This window comes from Myotis brandtii, unplaced genomic scaffold, assembly GCF_000412655.1.
Source record: "Myotis brandtii unplaced genomic scaffold, ASM41265v1 scaffold186, whole genome shotgun sequence".
NCBI lineage: Eukaryota > Metazoa > Chordata > Mammalia > Chiroptera > Vespertilionidae > Myotis > Myotis brandtii.
In genome coordinates, this window is record NW_005356905.1 from 2,874,128 (window position 1) to 2,889,567 (window position 15,440).

The 15,440-nt window shown below is 40.7% G+C and overlaps 1 protein-coding gene and 1 long non-coding RNA gene across 2 annotated transcripts in view; one reads left to right on the top strand and one right to left on the bottom strand.

The window, feature by feature from the left end:
* PPM1L (protein phosphatase, Mg2+/Mn2+ dependent, 1L) overlaps nt 1-15,440 on the top strand; it is a 241,047-nt gene that overhangs the window by 211,342 nt on the left and 14,265 nt on the right. The window lies entirely within an intron of this gene.
* LOC106725750 lies at nt 1,633-12,989 on the bottom strand. The gene is made up of 3 exons (XR_001361690.1): nt 12,924-12,989; nt 9,979-10,074; nt 1,633-2,047 (listed from the first exon to the last, which is right to left on the bottom strand). It is a non-coding gene; the product is annotated as an uncharacterized LOC106725750 (long non-coding RNA).

The window sequence follows — 15,440 nt, forward strand, 5'->3', positions numbered from 1 at the left end:
TTTCCAGCAGATGTGTTCTCCTAATGCTGGCGCTAAGTCGATCAGAAGATGCAAACACCATCTCTAAACTGGTCATTATTTACATCCTTTGGCTGCATTCACTGATTAAGTGCTCCTAGCACCTGGGATCCGTCTCCAGGCAAAGGCTTTCTTTTGTCATGTTGCCGAGCCAGGTCTGGGCCCTTCTGTTTTATGTCAGAGGAAATATTTTAGCTCTGAGTCTCTTTGTCCAACTGGATTTGGCAGTTCTCTTGTAGGTTTGTTTTAGTTCTTCAGGAGGAATCAGTTTACTAAGCTAGCTGCTGTTTGGACTGGCTAATTAGACCTGCTGTGTGTGTGTGCAGACCACCTCCAAGCTAAAGACAGCCCTGCATAGAACTCGAGTTCCATGTGTATTAATTAGGACTGATGGGTATTGTGTTACCTACAGCCAGTCTGACTCCACTGTTTGCTGTCTAATTGCATGTCCTTGTGAAAATATATCCCCACTTGAGAAGTGCCCAGAATTCCCAGTATTTGGGGAATCTTGTGGAAAGGAGAGAAGTGGGCTGAGTATTCCTTCATGGTTAGCCAGGCCACCAAGAGGTGTGGCTATATGACATGGGACACTTGGCCTCTGCAGAAACTTTGGAATTAGCTATTTATACTCATTTATCAAGGTTTCATGCAAAGTGGATAACCAATTATGCAAGCTTTCCCAACACTGCAGTTCCTTTGGCTGGGGGGTATTCTCAGCAGCTCATAAAAGAAAAACACAAATATTGTCTCAGATAGTTAATTGCATTTCACTATGGTCTCCATCCACATTCGGGGAGAGACCCATCATATTCCCCTAAGGAGCTATCAGCCTAATGGATTAAACAGCTGTGCAAACAGTTCTACTGCAGTGTGATAGATGGTCTCTCAGATTTCTAAATGAGGCAAATGGCTGGATGGTGATGCCCTAACCAAGTTATAGAACCCTGAAGAAGGAACAGGTTGGAGGGAGAGAGGTGGGGAGAGATGTTAATTTGGGTTTCAGGTGCTTACAGGGGCGGCTCTACATTGGGCTTAGGAGACAGATGAGGAACTGATTTTTACAGGAAACTATTATTTTGTCAGGGCCCTATCAAAAGTAAGGCATAGTACAAGCCAGTTTTGATTGGAGGGAGAGATACATAAAAGGTTAAGCGTGGAGGTCACAGTGATAGGACACCAGGTTAGGGGGGCTAGTAAGCTTGTCAAGAGCAGTCTTACTAACTCTCCGTTTTATTAAGAGTGGGCCCTGATTACAGTATGTTCAAGAGTTGGAAACTTTCAGAGAGGTTAATCAGTGAGTGGGCTTTTAAGGGAACAGCACATGCTCAAGGATTGGGTATGAGAGAAGAAGATGCTATTTTCATTTCTTTGAACATGATAATTGGAATGTTGTCTGAACCAAATACAAGTCACTTTTTCTTTCTTTTTGTTTGCCAGATCTGCTGGTCTTGCCAGATGTTGAAATAGCCAGTTTGAATTATTTCCATTGTTTTTTCTAGCTAGAAAAGAATAGATTTCTGGAATCTGTCATTATTTTTAAAGAACTGTGAGTAGAAGTAATTCATAGCCTTCATTTTTGCATGTGACTCCTTAGAAAGAGGGAGTTGAGGGTATGTCTTCTGTTACCGCGAGGAACATGGTAAAATTCTCTCCCAAATGACCCTCATTTAAAGAACATTTTTGAATCAATTCCATAGTGAAAATTAAAGAGGAAAGGTAAGGTCACAGAATACAATACACAGCAGATTGTCGGAACTTTAAGGAGTTTGAGGGAGATTAGATACAGAGCAGTGTTACACTTTTCCTTTTAGCTCAATTATGGAGTCTGAGCATCTTGACTCAGCTGATTATGCAGATTGGCTCTTCAGCAGCACTTTCCTTTCTTCACCAATTTTCCTGTTCTCCAAAGACCTTCAAGTTTCTATCACATCGCGTAAGGAACTGCCTCCATTTGGGTGTTTTATTGAAGGTCCACTGGGTTCCATCTTCTTAAGTAGATGTCCGCCTCAGAAGTAAGTGCCCATTATGCCTGTTGGGTTACAATTGTACTAAACTCAGAATCGTTGTGGGTGGTTGAAAACATTTCAGTGCTCAAGGAGAGGGTAATTAGCTCATTTATATCCTCTTCTGTGTCCCATTCTGTCCTTGGTACAAAGGTGCCAGCCTGTCTGTGTACGAATTAGTGGGGCATATAGCCTGGCGTTATTTAAGTCAGCTATCAGTCTCCAAAGAAACTGAGCAGATTATGAACCGAATTAAATTTGCATTCAGACTGTGTGCACATGTGTTCTCCTCCTCGTACATTACGTGCTGGCAACCCCCTTCTCAGCAGCAGTTCACCAGGGAAGGCTAGCTCTTTAGAGAAGAGTGTTCCATGGAAGATCACAAATGCGGGATTTGCATTTACACATAAAAGACCATGGCGAGTCAATTTTTAAAAGTGCGCTTTTCATTTTACACACAAATTCGCTCTAAACAAGAATTTTTCAAGTAGAAATCTCCAAATGTATTTTGTTTATTCAATAGTAATAACATCAACTGGTTTTTATATCTCCTCTCTTTGTTCTATTAGCATGAAAGGTAGCATAGATATTTCTATTAATGAAATTCCAATCGTATTGCTTTAGGCTTTTCATAAACTTTGATTTAAGATACCATATTAAGTAAAATGTCAAACTATAATTGATGGCAAAGAACATTAATTAGTTTAGGATTAGATTTAATTAGCATTTTAATGAACTTGAATCATATCTCTTTGAAGAGGAATTTTGTAGAGATTTAGTATTGTGAAATTTTTTTTGTAATTAAATATTTACTGCACACTGTCTAATTACTATAAACCTGATATAAAATTTAAATACAAGAATGATTATTTCTTAAAAAACTAAAACTTAATAGAAAAAAATGTTAAGAAAACACAGGATCTTATTACTATAAGAAGCTGATGACAAGATAATCAAAGCAGAGCTGCATATTTTCCAATGTGTGTTCCTTGGGACCCAGATACTCCAGGGAAAAAATGTTTGGGACACATTGCATACCATAGCCCCTGTTGGGGTCTACCATTTGACAGTACCTTAAAAGCTCTATATCAGTGGTTCTCAACCTTCCTAATGCCGCGACCCTTTAATATAGTTCCTCATGTTGTGGTGACCCCCAACCATAAAATTATTTTCGTTGCTACTTCATAACTGTAATTTTGCTACTGTTATGAATCGTAATGTAAATATCTGATATGCTATATGTGTTTTCCGATGGTCGCGACCCACAGGTTGAGAACCGCTGCTCTATATAGACCGATAGTTTAAGTGGTTTAACTTTGATAATTTGGTATTTCCCAAAGTTACTAAAGCCCGAACCTTTTTACTAAATAACTCCTATTTACCTCCAGTTGAATTGGTACTCCATGGAACCACTAAAGTGGAGGATAAGATTATTTAATGAATTTAGTCAATTGATTTTAGATAATACTGTATATGATGCTCAATTTTAGGAGGCCAATGCTTTATCCATTAGGCAACTGGGGCTGTATATGATGCTCAATTTTAGATAACACTATATATGATGCTCAAAACCTCATTCCAAATTTAGATCTTTTTGGTAATTATGGTTCTTGTTTTAACTACATACTAAGATAAATTCTAAGATACTTTTCGGTGAGTTCAGTCGCTGTTTTTCTTTGTTTAGCTTTGTTTTTAAAGAAGATTTTTTAAAATGTTTTCATTGATTTTTAGAAAGAGGGGAAGGAGAGAGGGAGACGGGGAGAGAGAGAGAGATCCTGCACACCCCCTACTGGGGATGGAGCCCGAAACCCGGGCATGTGCCCTGACTGGGTGATCCCTCGGTGCATGGGACAATGCTCAACCAACTGAGCCACACCCGCCAGGGCCAGAAGCTAGTTTTTTAATATTGCAATATAACAGAAATTCATTCAGAAGTAAAATAGAATCAAACCACCATTTAGCGGCAGAACTTTTATGTATAGAATAAATTCACAAATATATTTGAGTAGGTTTGTTTATCCGCCACTGTAATATCATTAGTCATTCTGCTTATATTTGCTAAGTACATCTATTGTGTGATATATGCCCACAAGATGATATGTCATATAGCAAGTTGGCCTTAACCTCTAAAATCTTAAGTCAAGCAAACTGTAAAATGTTGTGGTAAGCCTAGAAAAAAATAAGCCTTCTCATAACTCAATTTTATACTCTAATATATTCTGGTACTTCAAAATAATTGAGCATGTACTTAAGTCCTGAACTCTTAGGTAGTCAAATTTGTTCATTACTCATTTCTTAGTGGAACATTGAAAATACCCTTTTTTCCCCTTAAAGTTAATAAGCAATTGAAAAATAAGACATGGAAGACACTTAAGTAGCAATTAAAATAACAGCTCTATTTTGATAATGTGGATTGAGGAACCTGATTTTAATATGAGCAGGCATTTCAGAGAAGAGGAAATAGGAATAAGCCTTAAAAAGATGCTCAACCTCATTACTAATCAAGTAAATGCAAATTAAAATCACCAGGAGACACCATTTTATCTACAGCAGATTAACAGAAATTAGAAAGCCAGCAATATAAAGTGTTGCTGAGGATGTGGAGCAACAAGAGTTCTGCAGTTGAGCATTGCTGCACTTTGGAAAGCAATTTGGCATTATCTAGTAAAGTTGAAACTGCACGTATGCATGACCCAGCAGATCCATCCCTAGGTGTACATTGTAAAGAAATGTGTAGCTTGGCCTGTGTGGTTCAGTGGTTGAGTGTCGACCTATGAACCAGGAGGTCATGGTTCGATTTCCAATCAGTGCACATGCCCGGGTTGTGGGCTCGATCCCCAGTAGGGAGTGTGCAGGAGGCAGCCAATCAATGATTCTCTCTCATCATTGATGTTTCTATCTCTCTCTCCCTCTCCTTTCCTCTGAATTAAAAAATAAAAATATATTTTTTAAAAAAGAAAAAATAAGAAATGTGAAACCTTGTACAAAAATATTTGTAAGCATTTGCTTATAATTAGAAAAAATAGAAAACAAAAACATTTATCACCAGGAAAATGGATAAACAAAGAGTAGAGTACTATTTGTCAGAGAAAATGAACGAATTACAGCTACATATGTCAACATGGATAAATCTCAAGAATATTAGATGAAAAAAAGCAAATTGAAAAAAAATACACAGAGAATGATTCTGTTTTTGTAAAGTTAAAACTTGACAAAACTAAAAAATATATTGCTTAGAGAACCATTCATTCATAATTAAACTTTAAAAAAAAACCAAGGAAATGATAACCACCTACTTCAGGGTGGACGGGAGCAGGATGAGGTCAGAGAAGGGCATACTGAAGACTTCCTAGTCATCCTGGCATGCAACCTTAGTTGTAACCCTCACATTGCACTGGTTTGCATGTCATTTAGGTTTCCTTTTATTATTGTGGTGCTTAATTGATGTTTTTGTTAGATCTGAGTATCCTTCATAGTGTTTTTTTTTTAAAGATTTTCTTTTGTTGGTATGGAGAGAAGAATTTTATGCTCCACAACCTGTAGGTAACTGCCTGGAATCCCATCACTCTAATTTCTTATTTATCTGGAGTTCTTTTATAAATAAGTTTGTGGGTTCCTGACCCCCAATCAGAGAAACCCTCTTTTAATAACTTATCCTATATAATAAAGAGGTAATATGCAAATTGACCATCACTCCAACACACAAGATGGCTGCCCCCATGTGGTCAAAGATGGCCAGCAGGGAAGGGCAGTTGTGGGTGATCAGGCCAGCAGGGGAGGCCAGTTGGGAGGGACCAGGACTGAAAGGGAGGGCATTTGGGGGCGATCAGGCCTGCAGGGGAGGGCAGTTGGGGGGAACCAACATGCAGGGGAGGGCATTTGGGGGCGATCAGGCCTGCAGGGGAGGGCAGTTGGGGGGAACCAACATGCAGGGGAGGGCATTTGGGGGCGATCAGGCCTGCAGGGGAGGGCAGTTGGGGGGAACCAACATGCAGGGGAGGGCATTTGGGGGCGATCAGGCCTGCAGGGGAGGGCAGTTGGGGGGAACCAACATGCAGGGGAGGGCATTTGGGGGCGATCAGGCCTGCAGGGGAGGGCAGTTGGGGGGAACCAACATGCAGGGGAGGGCATTTGGGGGCGATCAGGCCTGCAGGGGAGGGCAGTTGGGGGGAACCAACATGCAGGGGAGGGCATTTGGGGGCGATCAGGCCTGCAGGGGAGGGCAGTTGGGGGGAACCAACATGCAGGGGAGGGCATTTGGGGGCGATCAGGCCTGCAGGGGAGGGCAGTTGGGGGGAACCAACATGCAGGGGAGGGCATTTGGGGGCGATCAGGCCTGCAGGGGAGGGCAGTTGGGGGGAACCAACATGCAGGGGAGGGCATTTGGGGGCGAGTATTAAATAAAAATCTGGAAGAAACACAGGGAAAAATCTATACCTTTCCTATTGAAGTGATGACTGAGTCAGCCCTCCTTTGGCACTCACCAAAACCTCCTGTGTAGTCAGCACTCTAAGATGACTCCCAAGTACCTAGCCCCCTAGTATACACACCCTGTGTAAACCCCTCTCATTGAGTGCTTGGTGGGGTGGGGGGTGGGGGGTGAGTGCACGGAACCAAGAATGTGCTAGGCTACTGGTTCCTGTGATGGCCCGGTCATCTGTAATGACATTACAGTATGTAGGCTCCTACTCCTGCTGGCTTTGAAGCTGCCATGTGGCTAGGAACTGAGGGCCACTTCAGCAGCCAAGAGGGACTCCCCGCCAACAGTCAGCAAGAAAGTAAGTCTGTCCTGCATCTTCAAGGAACTGGATTCTGCCAGAGACCTGGATGAGCTTGGAAAAGGATACCAGGTTCCATCTAAGAACCACAGCTCTGCTGACACCTTGATTACATCCTTGGGAGACTTTGAGTAAAGACCCAGTAAAGCTGAACCCAGACTCCCGGGACCCAGAGAAATTGTGCGATAATAAATGTGTGCTGTTTTAAGCTGCTGAATTTGCAGTAAGTTGTTACAGGGCAATAGGACATGAACACACATCTATTATTATACCTCACTGCTGAACAGCCGGGGCTGCCAACCCGTGTTGGCCCCTTCTTTCTTTCCTTCACATTTTCATAGAGTTGTCGGTTTCTAGGAACAAGCCAGAATTGATATCCTCTTTCATCATGAAAAGGAAAGAAGATTGCCACAGTTTAAGGCCTGTACTCCAGCCAGTCCTCTTTCCCCTTTTATCCGAGAAATGCCCTCCTCATGTGCCCGGAAAAGGCTGCCAAAGCTATAACACAGGTTACTAGGTAAGAAAGTCAAACTTCCTTCCTTCCATCCTTCCTTCCTTCCTTCCTTCCTTCCTTCCTTCCTTCCTTCCTCCCTTCCTTCCTTCCTTCCTTCCTTCCTTCCCATATTCCTCCCCTCCTTTCTTCTTTCCCTTTCTTCCTTCCTTTCACAAGCATTTCTTAAGCAGGAGCTGTGCTATGCCCCATGCTTGCAGAGATAAAGAAAATAACCTTTTCCTTTAAGGAGCTCACTATTTAATAGTGGAGACAAATTACCACATGGTAATTATTCTGCTCTTGAACAAGCTGCTAAAAAGTGGGGGAGAGAAGGTAGTAATTATTCTGGAATCTCTTCCTTTCACTGTACACACCCACTCTCTCCATTCTCTCATACACTCATTAGGATCCTATATAAATAACATTTTTTGTTTTAGTCGAGGTTGATTTCTGTTTAAGGCACTAAATTGCTGTTCAAAATGATGAGGTTCTTTTAAACTGATTTGTGCTAGTGGAGGAAGCTGATTTGGTGTTTAGGCCTGCATTTCCCTGTAAGTTCCAGCCAGGACATCGATGATGTCTTTCTGGTTTTATTTTTCAAAGTGTGGAGTTTGTTTACCCTAATAGTCAATGGAATATGATTTCAGAAACACCATTCTGAAACATTAGAAGTGGGAGGAGTACTAAAGCCTGCTGCTGTTTCTGAGGCTGACGTTTACGGGGTTTTATAATTAGAGCAGTTTGTGCTGGCACCACATCTTGTATCTAAAAATGGCCAAGTTAAACAGGATGTTGATAATCTGCTCTTAGAACAGCTAGGTTACCTAGATAGCTGCAGCGTCCCTGGACACTTTGAACCGGGGGCAAATTAGTTGAATATGATGAAAATAAGTTGTTGCCATCAAAAGGAATTTGTTTACAGTACTTAGATTTTCAAATAAAAATAGGGTCCTATCAAAATCCCTGGGTCACAGGTTGAGGAAAAGCAAGTACAAAATTATTCAAACTCAAACAGGTCTTTTATTCTTCTAAATCCAAAACCTATGTCCAATTGCTTATAGGTGGCATTTCTTACCAAAAACAAAACAAACAAACATGAAAACACACACAAAATAAACTATAAGTATATATATAACAACTATAGAAGAGAGCTTAATCTCGGCCTTTGGCTAAGGACTGGTTTTCATTGCTTTTCTTTTATCAATGTTCAGAAACAAATTGCTTGATGCCTCTGTAGGGTGAACATTCAGAAGATGAAGAGGCGCCCAAAAACATTCTGCTATTGCGCAACTGGCTTTCCTGACTGTGCTCCATAAGATTTCACATGAAAGTGCACTTATGTCAAGCCTTTCATTCCATTTCACTATCCAAGTTTTAATTATAGACACTGTTTCTGATGTAGCAATCCTCTGCATTCTCTTCCATTTGACTTAAATTGAATAAATGTGGCCATGCTCTACTCTACACTTAGAGGCTAGAATAGAGAGAGGGAGAGAGGCAGTGTCTGTACAAGAGGTACATCCAGGTTAAGAGGGACCATCCAGTCAATGTAAGCAACCACAGGAAGGATGAGATAATGGGAGGAAACTCATCACTGACTCCCAGCTGTGCTTAGCTTCTAGTTTACAATGATTACTTCTTCTAAAGGAACAAGTGTGGATGTCTGACTTATGCTTCTTAGCAAGAATTATTCAGAGTCTCAGGGGATGCCAGAGTAATTTGAAGTATCCGTACTTGTTTTTATATACAGTTGACCTTTCAATAACATGGGGTTAGGAGGCACCAACCCCCTGTGCCATCAAAAATTCACATATAGCCCAGCTTGTGTTGCTTATTGGTTGAGCGTCAACCTATGAACCAGGAAGTCATGGTTCAAATCTCTGTCAGGGCACATGCCCGGGTGCAGGCTCAATCCCCAGGTGGCATGCAGGAGGCAGCCAATCCATGATTCATCATTGGTATTTCTATCTCTCCCTCTCCCTTCCTCTCTGAAATGAATAAAAATATATTTTAAAAAAAAAGAAATGGGATGTCAGAGAAGACTTCTAAGTAAGAGAACAAAAGGAGAAAGAAACCTTAGGCAAGTAGGCTTGACCCTGAAGACTGTTGCCCACCCTCCCTCCTGAAATGGGGACCCAAAATGATTCCTTCGTTTTATTTCATTATCTTTATAAGCTTCCACCATAGACTAGATGACCACTAAGGTCCATTCCCCCCAGAAATTCAGGAAGGTTAGAAGATTAAATTCAGGAAGGTTAGAAGAGAAGTATCAAGGGAGGATCAGATGTCCTTTATCTGTCTGAGCAGGCGAGAGGTCAGGTGCAGTTACGGCAGAAAGTACAGGAAGATATCACAGGTGAAAGCTAATGGTAGGGGTTATGGTGTTCTTGTAATGACCTGGAAAGAAAACCACAGGGAACAAGCAACCATTGAACAATGACTGTGTGCCAGATAATTTCTTAGGCCTTGCTAGAGATTGCTGAAACCACTAAAGCTTAGATCATTTGCCTGAGGGCATTTAGCTACACTACGAAGCTAGATTGTCTAATCTAAAGCTCATATTCTTTCCATCACCTTCTCTGGCAGAACAGCTCTCCCTTGCTTTTGTGGATGGCAGCCGTGTATTCTGCATCCTGAAGCAGCAACAGCAGCAACCTGTGATGAGGGTTCAGCTGGGCTAGCTCACCTGCTGATGGTGCTGTTGAATCCCAAACAGCTTTTCTGTAGGGGCCATGGAGTGTGAAACAGGCAACAAGAGTCCATCAGTAGCATCTTCCTCTGCCTGGGGAAAAAGTTAAGAAAGAGAAAGCGAAGTCTAACAGAGCTGACCTTTTTCATTTTTTGTCTCTCTCTCTCTTCCCATTCCCCCAGCCCACTTTATTTTAGGGCTTGAACACAAAAGGCCAAATTTTAAAGAACATCCTTGTCATAGTATCAGTAGGTTTAACCAAATGGTTAAAGTGGAGCCAGTTGCTTTCCCTATAAGTGGCAGCCGTGGAATTATCTTCATTTTATCCTGTTAGGGTTGAGTAGTCCAGTATTTCAAAGAGAGATGCTACCCTCACCTGCGTTCATTGCAGAGCCCTGACCTTGTGTTAGTTGACCTAGTTGCTATTATTCATTGTTCACCAAACACCTAGGATCCTTAAACCAAGGGTAGGGGTGGAGAGGGAAGGGGTAGAAGTGGGATATTGTGGAGGCTTGGAGCATTGCTTGTGAAGGACAGACACAAGTAGAGTGCCTCAGAAGACAGAAAAGCCTTGGAGTATTGGGTCTAGGACAGTGATGGCGAGCCTATGACACACGTGTCAGAGGTGACACGTGAACTCATTTTTTTGGTTGATTTTTCTTTGTTAAATGGCATTTAAATATATAAAATAAATATCAAAAATATAAGTATTTGTTTTACTATGGTTGCAAATATCAAAAAATTTCTATATGTGACATGGCACCAGAGTTAAGTTAGGGTTTTTCAAAATGCTGACACGCCGAGCTCAAAAGGTTCGCCATCACTGGTCTAGGAGATGGGCCCAGGGCCCCACACCAACCCCTGGGAAGGAGATAGAGTATGTGATCCTTTGAGACAAAATTGAGCCATCTCACAGTTTTGCTTGAGCTTGGGTCTGCTTATTGAATAGGTAAGTAACCCAAGCAAAAGGAAGTGGTAGACAATTGAGGAAGCTTTCAAACCTGGTGTAAAACATGTAGTGTTGTGGTTTATGTGGTACAGGGCCCCTTTAATTTTGAGAGAAGTAACCATTAAGTCTCCAGGAAGTGGTTTTGACTATTTTCAGAAGTGCTGAGGGCTTGTGTCTCATTATTTAAAGGCAAAATGCTTACACCTTCTCTTTGTTGTTGGTATAGTAATACATGCTGAAGGAATAAATAAAATGAATAGGACATGCAAGATTAAAATGACACGAATGGAAGAAGTACAGGCTAAAACTCATGTCAGAATGATTGGTTTGTTTCCCAATTAAATAAAATCATGTCATGCTTCATGCATGAGTACTGTAGGGGAGGAAAATTTTTCCCTCTACCCTTCTAGGTTCTTTTGGCTGATCTCCTAATTAAACTGATATAAAACAAATTAACAGGAGAAAACCAAATTTACTTTTGTACATGTAGGAGCCTCACATAGACATGAGAGGTTCAAAGACAGTCAGGTAATTGAGGCTTATATGCCATCCCGAGCTAAGCAAAAGGATGTTCGGGTCCCCGGACTTCAGAGGGAAGGAAGACAATTTACAAGAAGGGAAGAGCAAATGTTTGGTAAACAAATGTTTGCTATGCCACCCAGAGACAATGGGACACAGAGGGGCATCCAGAGAGGACTCCCTGAAACTTACTACACTTACCCTAAACTCTTTGTAGTTATTTGTAGTGTTAGCTCTCTTCCTGGACTAGGCCCTGTATCTAAATTCTCTCTTGATTTAAAGGGAAAGTAAAAAAGGAAAGGAAAGAGGAAAGGAAGAGGGAAGGGAAGGGAAGGGAAGGGAAGGGAAGGGAAGAGGGAAGAGGGAAGGGAAGGGAAGGGAAGGAAAGGAGAAATGAGGAGAGAGGAGAGGAGAGGGGAAGAGAGGAGAGGGGAGGGGAGAGGAGAGGAGAGGACTCTTCCTGAGTCTTTTGGGACTTGTCTTCAGCTCAAAATAATCCACATGTCAAAGTGCAAGCCTTTGGATCTTTAAAAGTCGACTTCCAGAAAGGTGGTCCTGGATCTTAGGCAATGTATACTCTGTTTGGAAACGGGGTAGAAATTTACCAGATTTGAGTCTAAAATGGGTTATTTCTTTTGTGTTCCCTCTTTAAGGCCACAAGAATTTTCCGAAGTTGATGAGCATACTCTAAAAATTATTAGCTGGCCAGTTGCTTGGTGTTTAGTGAAATATATTCTTTCATCTCTGAATAATCCTTTACTTTCATCTTTTCATTAAGATATTTCTTTCAAGGAGTGCCAGGTCAGCATTTTTAAATCAAAAATTTTAAAGTACAATACATAGTTTTATAAATTATATCCTTAAGGATTTAATTCTTAAGTACTGCTAAGACACATCTCCCTTCCTTTTTTAAAACTCCTCAGCTGGTTGTCATTCAGCCATCTAAGCAGGATACTATTATAACATGTGTTCTTAATTTAAGATCCTTAAGGCTGGGAATTTCCTATTGCACATTAGCTTCAATTTCAATTTGCAAGCTATCAAGAGCAACATGTTCCCTCTCTATAAGGTTAAACATGTGCACTGAAACAGAAGAGAAAAATCAAGTACCATAATTTACTATCGACAGCGCTGAAATTGGGTACTATAGTACATGGTCAAAGCCTTTTATTAATTAAGTAATCACAGAAAATTCTATATGGATAATTTGTGGATATTTTAAAGTCAGGATGGGAATTTGCTTCTTTTTTATGTTTTCTTAATAAATTCAATTTTCTTAAATAGCCTGTGGGTTTATATTCATATTTGCAACTCAGGAATGTTTTTAAGAGCTTTTGATATCAGTAATGTCCATATTGAGATTTGACATACACTTGCACTCATGTTAAATCAGTTGTCCTAGTTATCATTTTAAAAGAATCTTTACACATACACATACACACCACTCAAATGCAAGCCAGAAATTCCTCCTTACCAACTTTGTTCGGGTAACTCCTGTTGAAAGGAATCTCCTCCATTTCATACCACTGTCAGGCTTCTCTCTCACCCAGATTCTATCGGAATGCCTGGCATAGCAGAAAAGTGTTTGTTAAAATCGTGTTAAATGAATGAATAACTTGAGCCTCCAGGCTAGCTAGCAGATGAGTTCAAAGGCTATGGAAGCATCATTTATAGACTCAGACAGAATCTTGTTGCAGCCAGAATGGCAGAAGCCCAGCAAGTCAGGGAAGATGCCACCCTGGGGTTGATAGCTCCTTGAAGGGCGGGATGAGGCCAGACCAACAGGGGAAGCCACGTGGTGAGGTGTGCTCCCATCCACACCTAGCAGTTCTACACGGCCTGAGGGCCAGGACCAGCTCTACAAACAAAGCTCCTACAAACTTCTTGCTTTTGTAGGAACTTGAAGAAGTAGAGTAGGTAGAGAGAAACATTCCCCTGGTGCTGCCCTAAACAAAATTTAATTACATGCATCATGTTTAATGTTTAAAAACCTCGTTTTCTAGTCAAGTCAGAGGTTGATTTCATTATGTTTGCCTAGAAAATAGCCTGGTGACAAGTGAAAAAGCTACCTGCAGAAGCCTGTTGGACTTCGGGTGGATCCACAGGGAGGGGCTGTGAGAAACTTTACTTCTCAGCTCTTAACCAGAGGGACAACTTTTCCAGGGATCCTGAAAGGAGCTCTAGATAAATGAAGGTTGTGCCCCTTGAAGTGTTGTTTTTTAGCTCAAAAGATGTCTCCTGCAGTTCATATGTTAAACAGTTGGGGGTCAAGAGAGGATTTAGACCTACTTAAAGCACAGTGTTCCCTATTTCCTTATAGAATCTCCTCATTTTTAATTGGCCTGGCCAGCTCCTTTATCAGTTGTGCTCATGCAGTTCATGCCTTAAGGGCCAATTAAACTCTTGGGCCTATAACTGCTTTCTTTTCACACTTGGAAAATATGAACCTTTAACTTTTATTCAACGGAAGCTCAAGCTAGCAGCCTGGAATATGCCCCAGTCCTGGGGAGGTGCCTAGAGGACTAGACTGAGCAGCTGACATGCAGCCTAAGTTCTGGTTCTGTTGCAAACCAGCAACTTTAATAACCAATATTCTCTTTGTTTCTAATGTTTCCTATACATATGTATTTATTAAAGTAAATGAAATTGCAGTAATATTTTATAGACAGTTTTTCCCATGTAAAAATACTAATGTAATATACTTGTAAAGAAATTTTATGTATAGTTTTATTTCATTTTTCACTTATCAGCACTTTCCCATGACAATATATATTCTTCAGAAGCACTATATTTGATGCTCATAAAATGCTTTATTATTTGGATATTTCATAATGCATATATGTCTACTCATTTTCATTATTTCTATTGTCTTGCTGTTTTAAATAATTCTGTGAGGTCAGTCCTTGTACATGAAGTTCTGTTGTCATCTCTGATTATTTCCTTAGGATAAAATTCAAGAATTGGCATTATTGAGTCAAAGAGTATAAGCAAGTGTTTGTTCTGTTCTTTGTTTTAAAAGTGAAATATATATTTTAAAATCCCTTTTAAGAAACTGCTTTTGCACTCATTTTTATTCTACAGATTCTTTTTTCCCCCTTTCTTTGTGCTGGGAACCAGTAGGCTATGTGAATTTCTTACCCTCTTGTGTCTTCAAGAGGGAGTTAAGGTCTCACTGCCTTCCAGCCAGCCTCCCTTCAGTTCTCTACTCCTCCTGTTAGCTCCCCCGACTGAGCCCCTCTGTGTACATTCCCATCCACACAGCCAAGCTCTCAACGCACTGTCATAGGATTTACCACGCTAGATCCTAAGTGTCTGGTTTCATCTTGCCATTAGGTAGTAAATCCTTTGGGGTTAAGGACTATCCTCTGCTCATCTGGATTGTTCCAGTACCCAGCCTAGTAATTTGCATGCAGTAGGCATTGAATGAGGGAACAAAGAACATAAAATGATTTTGTACACACAGATGCACATGCACTTATGCACACACACAGTCAATCTTCTAATTAGAGGTTGGAGAGAATAACATGGTCGTATTTTCTCCATTGTTGATGTGCTGATGGGATCTCACTTTTTCTGTGTTCAGATGGGCCAGATGGAAGTAAAGTCAGGATCTAATCAGATTTTGGGGTAAGCAGCCTTCTAGGAGGGGTAGATTTCAAGTCAGTTTGTAGTCCCACTGATGTCAAAGTAAGCTAGTTAATAATAATTGGATCAAGTTGGCCCAAATCTGATTTGACTTTATCTATTTACCCTAGATACACATCATTGTTCAACCTTTATTTTAGTCCTTTAAATGGGGGATAGAAATGATTGTGTTCTGTTTGTATGGAAAAGATCCTCTGGAAATAATTTATATAATTACAGAACCTGCCAATGGCCCGATTCACAGGCAGCTCAGCCTTGGTTAGCAAACATTGTTGATACCTGCTATAGCATTTTTAAAATTAAGTTTCATAATTGCTAGGTCAGGTAAAATTTAAGATTTGTAATA